Consider the following 12,463-nt stretch of genomic DNA (forward strand, 5'->3'; position numbering starts at 1 on the left):
TACTTTGAATGTAAAATAGTTGTAAGAGGATATTTGAAGTCGAAGATTACTATGGTTATTACAGAAGATCAACTGGATGCCAAGATGATTCAAGTTAATGGGGTCAGTGCTACCGTCTTTTGTTGTGGCTCATTGATTCCATTTTATTCCTTTCATTAAGTGTTGTACACAAACATTCCACAAAGAACCACTGTTAACCACAGAGTTGTTTGGAAACATCATAGTATGGTCAGAGATTTCCTGGGTAAAAACAGAGATTAGTTTTTGGATACCTTCAAAATATTTTTAAAAGGGTGCGGAAGAGCACCAATAGTAATTAATTGGCCCATCACTTTCAATACTTTGCTCGTATTTTTCTAATCCAGCCAAACCTCTCCGGAAAACAGCATCTTTAAAAAAGACCACTAGATTATGCTATTGAAAGACTTTGTGGGAGATTTATCAAAGTTGTCTATTTCCCACATAGATACCTTGGATATCTTCAAAATATTTTTAAAAGGGGGCAGAAGAGCACCAATTGTAATTAATTGGCCCATCCCTTTCAAAACTTTGCTCATATTTTTCTAATCCAGCCAAACCTCTCTGCAAAACAGCATCTTTAAAAAAGACCACTAGGTTATGCTATGGAGAGACTTTGTGGGAGATTTATCAAAGTTGTCTATTTCCCACATCAATATAGACGAACCTACAGTGGGTTAGGCCGGTCTAATGTGCGCTTCATTTATCAAAAGTCTCAGTGCTCTGGATAAATTCTGCGCACAGACTTCGGCATCTATGGTTTGTACAGTATTTAAACGCTTGTCATAAGAACATATATGAAAGGAGTAGAATTAGGGTTATTCTAAGAGATGGAATGTTTACTAAGATCTTACATGTTTACTCAGAGCCTGCTCCTCTATGGTAAACACCACATTTAAAACTCATACCAGGAGTGGGGTTCGAACCCACGCGGATACATATCCATTGGATCTTAAGTCCAACGCCTTAACCACTCGGCCATCCTGGTGGACTGTTTGAGTTATTTTGCATCATTGTGACTGAGATTTATACTTTGAATGTAAAATAGTTGTTAGAGGATATTTGAAGTGGAAGATTACTTTGGTTATTACAGAAGATCCACTGGATGCCAAGATGATGCAAGTTACTCAGAGAACATTCTTCTTTGGAACACTTTGGAGAATGCCAAGGTTAAAAGTCATACCAGGAGTGGGGTTCGAACCCACGCGGATACATATCCATTGGATTTTAAGTCCAACGCCTTAACCACTCGGCCATCCTGGTAAACTGTTTGAGTTAATTTGCATCATTGTGACTGAGATTTATACTTTGAATGTAAAATAGTTGTAAGAGGATATTTGAAGTCGAAGATTACTATGGTTATTACAGAAGATCAACTGGATGCCAAGATGATTCAAGTTAATGGGGTCAGTGCTACCGTCTTTTGTTGTGGCTCATTGATTCCATTTTATTCCTTTCATTAAGTGTTGTACACAAACATTCCACAAAGAACCACTGTTAACCACAGAGTTGTTTGGAAACATCATAGTATGGTCAGAGATTTCCTGGGTAAAAACAGAAATTAGTTTTTGGATACCTTCAAAATATTTTTAAAAGGGTGCGGAAGAGCACCAATAGTAATTAATTGGCCCATCCCTTTCAAAACTTTGCTCATATTTTTCTAATCAAGCCAAACCTCTCTGGAAAACAGCATCTTTAAAAAAGACCACTAGGTTAAGTTATGGAGAGACTTTGTGGGAGATTTATCAAAGTTGTCTATTTCCCACATAGATACCTTGGATATCTTCAAAATATTTTTAAAAGGGGGCAGAAGAGCACCAATTGTAATTAATTGGCCCATCCCTTTCAAAACTTTGCTCATATTTTTCTAATCCAGCCAAACCTCTCTGCAAAACAGCATCTTTAAAAAAGACCACTAGGTTATGCTATGGAGAGACTTTGTGGGAGATTTATCAAAGTTGTCTATTTCCCACATCAATATAGACCAACCTACAGTGGGTTAGGCCGGTCTAATGTGCGCTTAATTTATCAAAAGTCTCAGTGCTCTGGATAAATTCTGCGCACAGACTTCGGCATCTATGGTTTGTACAGTATTTAAACGCTTGTCATAAGAACATATATGAAAGGAGTAGAATTAGGGTTATTCTAAGAGATGGAATGTTTACTAAGATCTTACATGTTTACTCAGAGCATGCTCCTCTATGGTAAACACCACATTTAAAACTCATACCAGGAGTGGGGTTCACACCCACGCGGATACATATCCATTGGATCTTAAGTCCAATGCCTTAACCACTCGGCCATCCTGGTGGACTGTTTGAGTTATTTTGCATCATTGTGACTGAGATTTATACTTTGAATGTAAAATAGTTGTTAGAGGATATTTGAAGTGGAAGATTACTTTGGTTATTACAGAAGATCCACTGGATGCCAAGATGATGCAAGTTACTCAGAGAACATTCTTCTTTGGAACACTTTGGAGAATGCCAAGGTTAAAACTCATACCAGGAGTGGGGTTCGAACCCACGCGGATACATATCCATTGGATCTTAAGTCCAACGCCTTAACCACTCGGCCATCCTGGTAAACTGTTTGAGTTAAGTTGCATCATTGTGACTGAGATGTATACTTTGAATGTAAAATAGTTGTAAGAGGATATTTGAAGTCGAAGATTACTATGGTTATTACAGAAGATCAACTGGATGCCAAGATGATTCAAGTTAATGGGGTCAGTGCTACCGTCTTTTGTTGTGGCTCATTGATTCCATTTTATTCCTTTCATTAAGTGTTGTACACAAACATTCCACAAAGAACCACTGTTAACCACAGAGTTGTTTGGAAACATCATAGTATGGTCAGAGATTTCCTGGGTAAAAACAGAGATTAGTTTTTGGATACCTTCAAAATATTTTTAAAAGGGGGCAGAAGAGCACCAATTGTAATTAATTGGCCCATCCCTTTCAAAACTTTGCTCATATTTTTCTAATCCAGCCAAACCTCTCTGCAAAACAGCATCTTTAAAAAAGACCACTAGGTTATGCTATGGAGAGACTTTGTGGGAGATTTATCAAAGTTGTCTATTTCCCACATCAATATAGACCAACCTACAGTGGGTTAGGCCGGTCTAATGTGCGCTTAATTTATCAAAAGTCTCAGTGCTCTGGATAAATTCTGCGCACAGACTTCGGCATCTATGGTTTGTACAGTATTTAAACGCTTGTCATAAGAACATATATGAAAGGAGTAGAATTAGGGTTATTCTAAGAGATGGAATGTTTACTAAGATCTTACATGTTTACTCAGAGCCTGCTCCTCTATGGTAAACACCACATTTAAAACTCATACCAGGAGTGGGGTTCGAACCCACGCTGATACATATCCAATGGATCTTAAGTCAAATGCCTTAACCACTCGTCCATCCTGGTGGACTGTTTGAGTTATTTTGCATCATTGTGACTGAGATTTATACTTTGAATGTAAAATAGTTGTTAGAGGATATTTGAAGTGGAAGATTACTTTGGTTATTACAGAAGATCAACTGGATGCCAAGATGATGCAAGTTACTCAGAGAACATTCTTCTTTGGAACACTTTGGAGAATTCCAAGGTTAAAACTCAAACCAGGAGTGGGGTTCGAACCCACGCGGATACATATCCATTGGAACTTAAGTCCAACGCCTCAACCACTCGGTCATGCTGGTGACCTGTTTGAGTTAATTTGCATCATTGTGACTGAGATTTATACTTTGAATGTAAAATAGTTGTAAGAGGATATTTGAAGTCGAAGATTACTATGGTTATTACAGAAGATTAACTGGATGCCAAGATCATTCAAGTTAATGGGGTCAGTGCTACCGTCTTTTGTTGTGGCTCATTGATTCCATTTTATTCCTTTCATTAAGTGTTGTACACAAACATTCCACAAAGAACCACTGTTAACCACAGAGTTGTTTGGAAACATCATAGTATGGTCAGAGATTTCCTGGGTAAAAACAGAGATTAGTTTTTGGATACCTTCAAAATATTTTTAAAAGGGTGCGGAAGAGCACCAATAGTAATTTATTGGCCCATCACTTTCAATACTTTGCTCGTATTTTTCTAATCCAGCCAAACCTCTCCGGAAAACAGCATATTTAAAAAAGACCACTAGATTATGCTATTGAAAGACTTTGTGGGAGATTTATCAAAGTTGTCTATTTCCCACATAGATACCTTGGATATCTTCAAAATATTTTTAAAAGGGGGCAGAAGAGCACCAATTGTAATTAATTGGTCCATCCCTTTCAAAACTTTGCTCATATTTTTCTAATCCAGCCAAACCTCTCTGCAAAACAGCATCTTTAAAAAAAGACCACTAGGTTATGCTATGGAGAGACTTTGTGGGAGATTTATCAAAGTTGTCTATTTCCCACATCAATATAGACCAACCTACATTGGGTTAGGCCGGTCTAATGTGAGCTTAATTTATCAAAAGTCTCAGTGCTCTGGATAAATTCTGCGCACAGACTTCGGCATCTATGGTTTGTACAGTATTTAAACGCTTGTCATAAGAACATATATGAAAGGAGTAGAATTAGGGTTATTCTAAGAGATGGAATGTTTACTAAGATCTTACATGTTTACTCAGAGCCTGCTCCTCTATGGTAAACACCACATTTAAAACTCATACCAGGAGTGGGGTTCACACCCACGCGGATACATATCCATTGGATCTTAAGTCCAATGCCTTAACCACTCGTCCATCCTGGTGGACTGTTTGAGTTATTTTGCTTCATTGTGACTGAGATTTATACTTTGAATGTAAAATAGTTGTTAGAGGATATTTGAAGTGGAAGATTACTTTGGTTATTACAGAAGATCAACTGGATGCCAAGATGATGCAAGTTACTCAGAGAACATTCTTCTTTGGAACACTTTGGAGAATGCCAAGGTTAAAACTCATACCAGGAGTGTGGTTCGAACCCACGCGGATACATATCCATTGGATCTTAAGTCCAACGCCTTAACCACTCGGCCATCCTGGTGAACTGTTTGAGTTAATTTGCATCATTGTGACTGAGATTTATACTTTGAATGTAAAATAGTTGTAAGAGGATATTTGAAGTCGAAGATTACTATGGTTATTACAGAAGATCAACTGGATGCCAAGATGATTCAAGTTAATGGGGTCAGTGCTACCGTCTTTTGTTGTGGCTCATTGATTCCATTTTATTCCTTTCATTAAGTGTTGTACACAAACATTCCACAAAGAACCACTGTTAACCACAGAGTTGTTTGGAAACATCATAGTATGGTCAGAGATTTCCTGGGTAAAAACAGAGATTAGTTTTTGGATACCTTCAAAATATTTTTAAAAGGGTGCGAAAGAGCACCAATAGTAATTAATTGGACCATCACTTTCAATACTTTGCTTCTATTTTTCTAATCCAGCCAAACCTCTCCGGAAAACAGCATCTTTAAAAAAGACCACTAGATTATGCTATTGAAAGACTATGTGGGAGATTTATCAAAGTTGTCTATTTCCCACATAGATACCTTGGATATCTTCAAAATATTTTTAAAAGGGGGCAGAAGAGCACCAATTGTAATTAATTGGCCCATCCCTTTCAAAACTTTGCTCATATTTTTCTAATCCAGCTAAACCTCTCTGCAAAACAGCATCTTTAAAAAAGACCACTATGGAGAGACTTTGTGGGAGATTTATCAAAGTTGTCTATTTCCCACATCAATATAGACCAACCTACAGTGGGTTAGGCCGGTCTAATGTGCGCTTAATTTATCAAAAGTCTCAGTGCTCTGGATAAATTCTGCGCACAGACTTCGGCATCTATGGTTTGTACAGTATTTAAACGCTTGTCATAAGAACATATATGAAAGGAGTAGAATTAGGGTTATTCTAAGAGATGGAATGTTTACTAAGATCTTACATGTTTACTCAGAGCCTGCTCCTCTATGGTAAACACCACATTTAAAACTCATACCAGGAGTGGGGTTCGAACCCACGCTGATACATATCCAATGGATCTTAAGTCAAATGCCTTAACCACTCGTCCATCCTGGTGGACTGTTTGAGTTATTTTGCATCTTTGTGAATGAGATTTATACTTTGAATGTAAAATAGTTGTTAGAGGATATTTGAAGTGGAAGATTACTTTGGTTATTACAGAAGATCAACTGGATGCCAAGATGATGCAAGTTACTCAGAGAACATTCTTCTTTGGAACACTTTGGAGAATGCCAAGGTTAAAACTCATACCAGGAGTGGGGTTCAAACCCACGCGGATACATATCCATTAGATCTTAAGTCCAACGCCTTAACCACTCGGCCATCCTGGTGAACTGTTTGAGCTAATTTGCATCATTGTGACTGAGATGTATACTTTGAATGTAAAATAGTTGTAAGAGGATATTTGAAGTCGAAGATTACTATGGTTATTACAGAAGATCAACTGGATGCCAAGATGATTCAAGTTAATGGGGTCAGTGCTACCGTCTTTTGTTGTGGCTCATTGATTCCATTTTATTCCTTTCATTAAGTGTTGTACACAAACATTCCACAAAGAACCACTGTTAACCACAGAGTTGTTTGGAAACATCATAGTATGGTCAGAGATTTCCTGGGTAAAAACAGAGATTAGTTTTTGGATACCTTCAAAATATTTTTAAAAGGGTGCGGAAGAGCACCAATAGTAATTAATTGGACCATCACTTTCAATACTTTGCTCGTATTTTTCTAATCCAGCCAAACCTCTCCGGAAAACAGCATCTTTAAAAAAGACCACTAGATTATGCTATTGAAAGACTTTGTGGGAGATTTATCAAAGTTGTCTATTTCCCACATAGATACCTTGGATATCTTCAAAATATTTTTAAAAGGGGGCAGAAGAGCACCAATTGTAATTAATTGGCCCATCCCTTTCAAAACTTTGCTCATATTTTTCTAATCCAGCCAAACCTCTCTGCAAAACAGCATCTTTAAAAAAGACCACTAGGTTATGCTATGGAGAGACTTTGTGGGAGATTTATCAAAGTTGTCTATTTCCCACATCAATATAGACCAACCTACAGTGGGTTAGGCCGGTCTAATGTGCGCTTAATTTATCAAAAGTCTCAGTGCTCTGGATAAATTCTGCGCACAGACTTCGGCATCTATGGTTTGTACAGTATTTAAACGCTTGTCATAAGAACATATATGAAAGGAGTAGAATTAGGGTTATTCTAAGAGATGGAATGTTTACTAAGATCTTACATGTTTACTCAGAGCATGCTCCTCTATGGTAAACACCACATTTAAAACTCATACCAGGAGTGGGGTTCGAACCCACGCTGATACATATCCAATGGATCTTAAGTCAAATGCCTTAACCACTCGTCCATCCTGGTGGACTGTTTGAGTTATTTTGCATCATTGTGAATGAGATTTATACTTTGAATGTAAAATAGTTGTTAGAGGATATTTGAAGTGGAAGATTACTTTGGTTATTACAGAAGATCAACTGGATGCCAAGATGATGCAAGTTACTCAGAGAACATTCTTCTTTGGAACACTTTGGAGAATGCCAAGGTTAAAACTCATACCAGGAGTGGGGTTCAAACCCACGCGGATACATATCCATTAGATCTTAAGTCCAACGCCTTAACCACTCGGCCATCCTGGTGAACTGTTTGAGCTAATTTGCATCATTGTGACTGAGATGTATACTTTGAATGTAAAATAGTTGTAAGAGGATATTTGAAGTCGAAGATTACTATGGTTATTACAGAAGATCAACTGGATGCCAAGATGATTCAAGTTAATGGGGTCAGTGCTACCGTCTTTTGTTGTGGCTCATTGATTCCATTTTATTCCTTTCATTAAGTGTTGTACACAAACATTCCACAAAGAACCACTGTTAACCACAGAGTTGTTTGGAAACATCATAGTATGGTCAGAGATTTCCTGGGTAAAAACAGAGATTAGTTTTTGGATACCTTCAAAATATTTTTAAAAGGGTGCAGAAGAGCACCAATAGTAATTAATTGGACCATCACTTTCAATACTTTGCTCGTATTTTTCTAATCCAGCCAAACCTCTCCGGAAAACAGCATCTTTAAAAAAGACCACTAGATTATGCTATTGAAAGACTTTGTGGGAGATTTATCAAAGTTGTCTATTTCCCACATAGATACCTCGGATATATTCAAAATATTTTTAAAAGGGGGCAGAAGAGCACCAATTGTAATTAATTGGCCCATCCCTTTCAAAACTTTGCTCATATTTTTCTAATCCAGCCAAACCTCTCTGCAAAACAGCATCTTTAAAAAAGACCACTAGGTTATGCTATGGAGAGACTTTGTGGGATATTTATCAAAGTTGTCTATTTCCCACATCAATATAGACCAACCTACAGTGGGTTAGGCCGGTCTAATGTGCGCTTAATTTATCAAAAGTCTCAGTGCTCTGGATAAATTCTGCGCACAGACTTCGGCATCTATGGTTTGTACAGTATTTAAACGCTTGTCATAAGAACATATATGAAAGGAGTAGAATTAGGGTTATTCTAAGAGATGGAATGTTTACTAAGATCTTACATGTTTACTCAGAGCATGCTCCTCTATGGTAAACACCACATTTAAAACTCATACCAGGAGTGGGGTTCACACCCACGCGGATACATATCCATTGGATCTTAAGTCCAATGCCTTAACCACTCGGCCATCCTGGTGGACTGTTTGAGTTATTTTGCATCATTGTGACTGAGATTTATACTTTGAATGTAAAATAGTTGTTAGAGGATATTTGAAGTGGAAGATTACTTTGGTTATTACAGAATATCCACTGGATGCCAAGATGATGCAAGTTACTCAGAGAACATTCTTCTTTGGAACACTTTGGAGAATGCCAAGGTTAAAACTCATACCAGGAGTGGGGTTCGAACCCACGCGGATACATATCCATTGGATCTTAAGTCCAACGCCTTAACCACTCGGCCATCCTGGTAAACTGTTTGAGTTAAGTTGCATCATTGTGACTGAGACGTATACTTTGAATGTAAAATAGTTGTAAGAGGATATTTGAAGTCGAAGATTACTATGGTTATTACAGAAGATCAACTGGATGCCAAGATGATTCAAGTTAATGGGGTCAGTGCTACCGTCTTTTGTTGTGGCTCATTGATTACATTTTATTACTTTCATTAAGTGTTGTACACAAACATTCCACAAAGAACCACTGTTAACCACAGAGTTGTTTGGAAACATCATAGTATGGTCAGAGATTTCCTGGGTAAAAACAGAGATTAGTTTTTGGATACCTTCAAAATATTTTTAAAAGGGGGCAGAAGAGCACCAATTGTAATTAATTGGCCCATCCCTTTCAAAACTTTGCTCATATTTTTCTAATCCAGCCAAACCTCTCTGCAAAACAGCATCTTTAAAAAAGACCACTAGGTTATGCTATGGAGAGACTTTGTGGGAGATTTATCAAAGTTGTCTATTTCCCACATCAATATAGACCAACCTACAGTGGGTTAGGCCGGTCTAATGTGCGCTTAATTTATCAAAAGTCTCAGTGCTCTGGATAAATTCTGCGCACAGACTTCGGCATCTATGGTTTGTACAGTATTTAAACGCTTGTCATAAGAACATATATGAAAGGAGTAGAATTAGGGTTATTCTAAGAGATGGAATGTTTACTAAGATCTTACATGTTTACTCAGAGCCTGCTCCTCTATGGTAAACACCACATTTAAAACTCATACCAGGAGTGGGGTTCGAACCCACGCTGATACATATCCATTGGATCTTAAGTCCAATGCCTTAACCACTCGTCCATCCTGGTGGACTGTTTGAGTTATTTTGCATCTTTGTGAATGAGATTTATACTTTGAATGTAAAATAGTTGTTAGAGGATATTTGAAGTGGAAGATTACTTTGGTTATTACAGAAGATCAACTGGATGCCAAGATGATGCAAGTTACTCAGAGAACATTCTTCTTTGGAACACTTTGGAGAATGCCAAGGTTAAAACTCATACCAGGAGTGGGGTTCAAACCCACGCGGATACATATCCATTAGATCTTAAGTCCAACGCCTTAACCACTCGGCCATCCTGGTGAACTGTTTGAGCTAATTTGCATCATTGTGACTGAGATGTATACTTTGAATGTAAAATAGTTGTAAGAGGATATTTGAAGTCGAAGATTACTATGGTTATTACAGAAGATCAACTGGATGCCAAGATGATTCAAGTTAATGTGGTCAGTGCTACCGTCTTTTGTTGTGGCTCATTGATTCCATTTTATTCCTTTCATTAAGTGTTGTACACAAACATTCCACAAAGAACCACTGTTAACCACAGAGTTGTTTGGAAACATCATAGTATGGTCAGAGATTTCCTGGGTAAAAACAGAGATTAGTTTTTGGATACCTTCAAAATATTTTTAAAAGGGTGCGGAAGAGCACCAATAGTAATTAATTGGACCATCACTTTCAATACTTTGCTCGTATTTTTCTAATCCAGCCAAACCTCTCCGGAAAACAGCATCTTTAAAAAAGACCACTAGATTATGCTATTGAAAGACTTTGTGGGAGATTTATCAAAGTTGTCTATTTCCCACATAGATACCTTGGATATCTTCAAAATATTTTTAAAAGGGGGCAGAAGAGCACCAATTGTAATTAATTGGCCCATCCCTTTCAAAACTTTGCTCATATTTTTCTAATCCAGCCAAACCTCTCTGCAAAACAGCATCTTTAAAAAAGACCACTAGGTTATGCTATGGAGAGACTTTGTGGGAGATTTATCAAAGTTGTCTATTTCCCACATCAATATAGACCAACCTACATTGGGTTAGGCCGGTCTAATGTGCGCTTAATTTATCAAAAGTCTCAGTGCTCTGGATAAATTCTGCGCTCAGACTTCGGCATCTATGGTTTGTACAGTATTTAAACGCTTGTCATAAGAACATATATGAAAGGAGTAGAATTAGGGTTATTCTAAGAGATGGAATGTTTACTAAGATCTTACATCTTTACTCAGAGCCTGCTCCTCTATGGTAAACACCACATTTAAAACTCATACCAGGCGTGGGGTTCACACCCACGCGGATACATATCCATTGGATCTTAAGTCCAATGCCTTAACCACTCGTCCATCCTGGTGGACTGTTTGAGTTATTTTGCTTCATTGTGACTGAGATTTATACTTTGAATGTAAAATAGTTGTTAGAGGATATTTGAAGTGGAAGATTACTTTGGTTATTACAGAAGATCAACTGGATGCCAAGATGATGCAAGTTACTCAGAGAACATTCTTCTTTGGAACACTTTGGAGAATGCCAAGGTTAAAACTCATACCAGGAGTGGGGTTCGAACCCATGCGGATACATATCCATTGGATCTTAAGTCCAACGCCTTAACCACTCGGCCATCCTGGTGAACTGTTTGAGTTAATTTGCATCATTGTGACTGAGATTTATACTTTGAATGTAAAATAGTTGTAAGAGGATAATTGAAGTCGAAGATTACTATGGTTATTACAGAAGATCAACTGGATGCCAAGATGATTCAAGTTAATGGGGTCAGTGCTACCGTCTTTTGTTGTGGCTCATTGATTCCATTTTATTCCTTTCATTAAGTGTTGTACACAAACATTCCACAAAGAACCACTGTTAACCACAGAGTTGTTTGGAAACATCATAGTATGGTCAGAGATTTCCTGGGTAAAAACAGAGATTAGTTTTTGGGTACCTTCAAAATATTTTTAAAAGGGTGCGGAAGAGCAACAATAGTAATAAATTGGCCCATCCCTTTCAAAACTTTGCTCATATTTTTCTAATCCAGCCAAACCTCTCCGGAAAACAGCATCTTTAAAAAAGACCACTAGATTATGCTATGGAGAGACTTTGTGGGAGATCTATCAAAGTTGTCTATTTCCCACATCAATATAGACCAACCTACAGTGGGTTAGGCCGGTCTAATGTGCGCTTAATTTATCAAAAGTCTCAGTGCTCTGGATAAATTCTGCGCACAGACTTCGGCATCTATGGTTTGTACAGTATTTAAACGCTTGTCATAAGAACATATATGAAAGGAGTAGAATTAGGGTTATTCTAAGAGATGGAATGTTTACTAAGATCTTACATGTTTACTCAGAGCATGCTCCTCTATGGTAAACACCACATTTAAAACTCATACCAGGAGTGGGGTTCACACCCACGCGGATACATATCCATTGGATCTTAAGTCCAATGCCTTAACCACTCGGCCATCCTGGTGGACTGTTTGAGTTATTTTGCATCATTGTGACTGAGATTTATACTTTGAATGTAAAATAGTTGTTAGAGGATATTTGAAGTGGAAGATTACTTTGGTTATTACAGAAGATCCACTGGATGCCAAGATGATGCAAGTTACTCAGAGAACATTCTTCTTTGGAACACTTTGGAGAATGCCAAGGTTAAAAC

The 12,463-nt window shown here is 37.7% G+C and overlaps 14 non-coding genes across 14 annotated transcripts; all 14 read right to left on the reverse strand.

Annotated features, from left to right (window-relative positions):
* Positions 1-923: 923 nt before the first annotated feature.
* TRNAL-UAA (transfer RNA leucine (anticodon UAA)) lies at positions 924-1,006 on the reverse strand. Its single transcript has one exon. It is a non-coding gene; the product is annotated as a tRNA-Leu (tRNA).
* A 192-nt stretch (positions 1,007-1,198) lies between these two features.
* TRNAL-UAA (transfer RNA leucine (anticodon UAA)) lies at positions 1,199-1,281 on the reverse strand. The gene has a single exon. It is a non-coding gene; the product is annotated as a tRNA-Leu (tRNA).
* A 964-nt stretch (positions 1,282-2,245) lies between these two features.
* On the reverse strand, positions 2,246-2,328 carry TRNAL-UAA (transfer RNA leucine (anticodon UAA)). The gene has a single exon. It is a non-coding gene; the product is annotated as a tRNA-Leu (tRNA).
* A 192-nt stretch (positions 2,329-2,520) lies between these two features.
* Positions 2,521-2,603, reverse strand: TRNAL-UAA (transfer RNA leucine (anticodon UAA)). Its single transcript has one exon. It is a non-coding gene; the product is annotated as a tRNA-Leu (tRNA).
* Positions 2,604-4,683: 2,080 nt separating this feature from the next.
* Positions 4,684-4,766, reverse strand: TRNAL-UAA (transfer RNA leucine (anticodon UAA)). The gene has a single exon. It is a non-coding gene; the product is annotated as a tRNA-Leu (tRNA).
* A 192-nt stretch (positions 4,767-4,958) lies between these two features.
* TRNAL-UAA (transfer RNA leucine (anticodon UAA)) lies at positions 4,959-5,041 on the reverse strand. The gene has a single exon. It is a non-coding gene; the product is annotated as a tRNA-Leu (tRNA).
* A 1,229-nt stretch (positions 5,042-6,270) lies between these two features.
* On the reverse strand, positions 6,271-6,353 carry TRNAL-UAA (transfer RNA leucine (anticodon UAA)). The gene has a single exon. It is a non-coding gene; the product is annotated as a tRNA-Leu (tRNA).
* A 1,239-nt stretch (positions 6,354-7,592) lies between these two features.
* On the reverse strand, positions 7,593-7,675 carry TRNAL-UAA (transfer RNA leucine (anticodon UAA)). Its single transcript has one exon. It is a non-coding gene; the product is annotated as a tRNA-Leu (tRNA).
* Positions 7,676-8,639: 964 nt separating this feature from the next.
* On the reverse strand, positions 8,640-8,722 carry TRNAL-UAA (transfer RNA leucine (anticodon UAA)). Its single transcript has one exon. It is a non-coding gene; the product is annotated as a tRNA-Leu (tRNA).
* Positions 8,723-8,914: 192 nt separating this feature from the next.
* Positions 8,915-8,997, reverse strand: TRNAL-UAA (transfer RNA leucine (anticodon UAA)). Its single transcript has one exon. It is a non-coding gene; the product is annotated as a tRNA-Leu (tRNA).
* A 757-nt stretch (positions 8,998-9,754) lies between these two features.
* TRNAL-UAA (transfer RNA leucine (anticodon UAA)) lies at positions 9,755-9,837 on the reverse strand. The gene has a single exon. It is a non-coding gene; the product is annotated as a tRNA-Leu (tRNA).
* A 192-nt stretch (positions 9,838-10,029) lies between these two features.
* On the reverse strand, positions 10,030-10,112 carry TRNAL-UAA (transfer RNA leucine (anticodon UAA)). The gene has a single exon. It is a non-coding gene; the product is annotated as a tRNA-Leu (tRNA).
* A 1,239-nt stretch (positions 10,113-11,351) lies between these two features.
* TRNAL-UAA (transfer RNA leucine (anticodon UAA)) lies at positions 11,352-11,434 on the reverse strand. Its single transcript has one exon. It is a non-coding gene; the product is annotated as a tRNA-Leu (tRNA).
* A 757-nt stretch (positions 11,435-12,191) lies between these two features.
* TRNAL-UAA (transfer RNA leucine (anticodon UAA)) lies at positions 12,192-12,274 on the reverse strand. The gene has a single exon. It is a non-coding gene; the product is annotated as a tRNA-Leu (tRNA).
* Between the last annotated feature and the right edge of the window lie 189 nt (positions 12,275-12,463).

The sequence above is a fragment of the Hyla sarda genome, chromosome 3 (assembly GCF_029499605.1).
Source record: "Hyla sarda isolate aHylSar1 chromosome 3, aHylSar1.hap1, whole genome shotgun sequence".
In the NCBI taxonomy this organism is placed as follows: Eukaryota; Metazoa; Chordata; class Amphibia; order Anura; family Hylidae; genus Hyla; species Hyla sarda.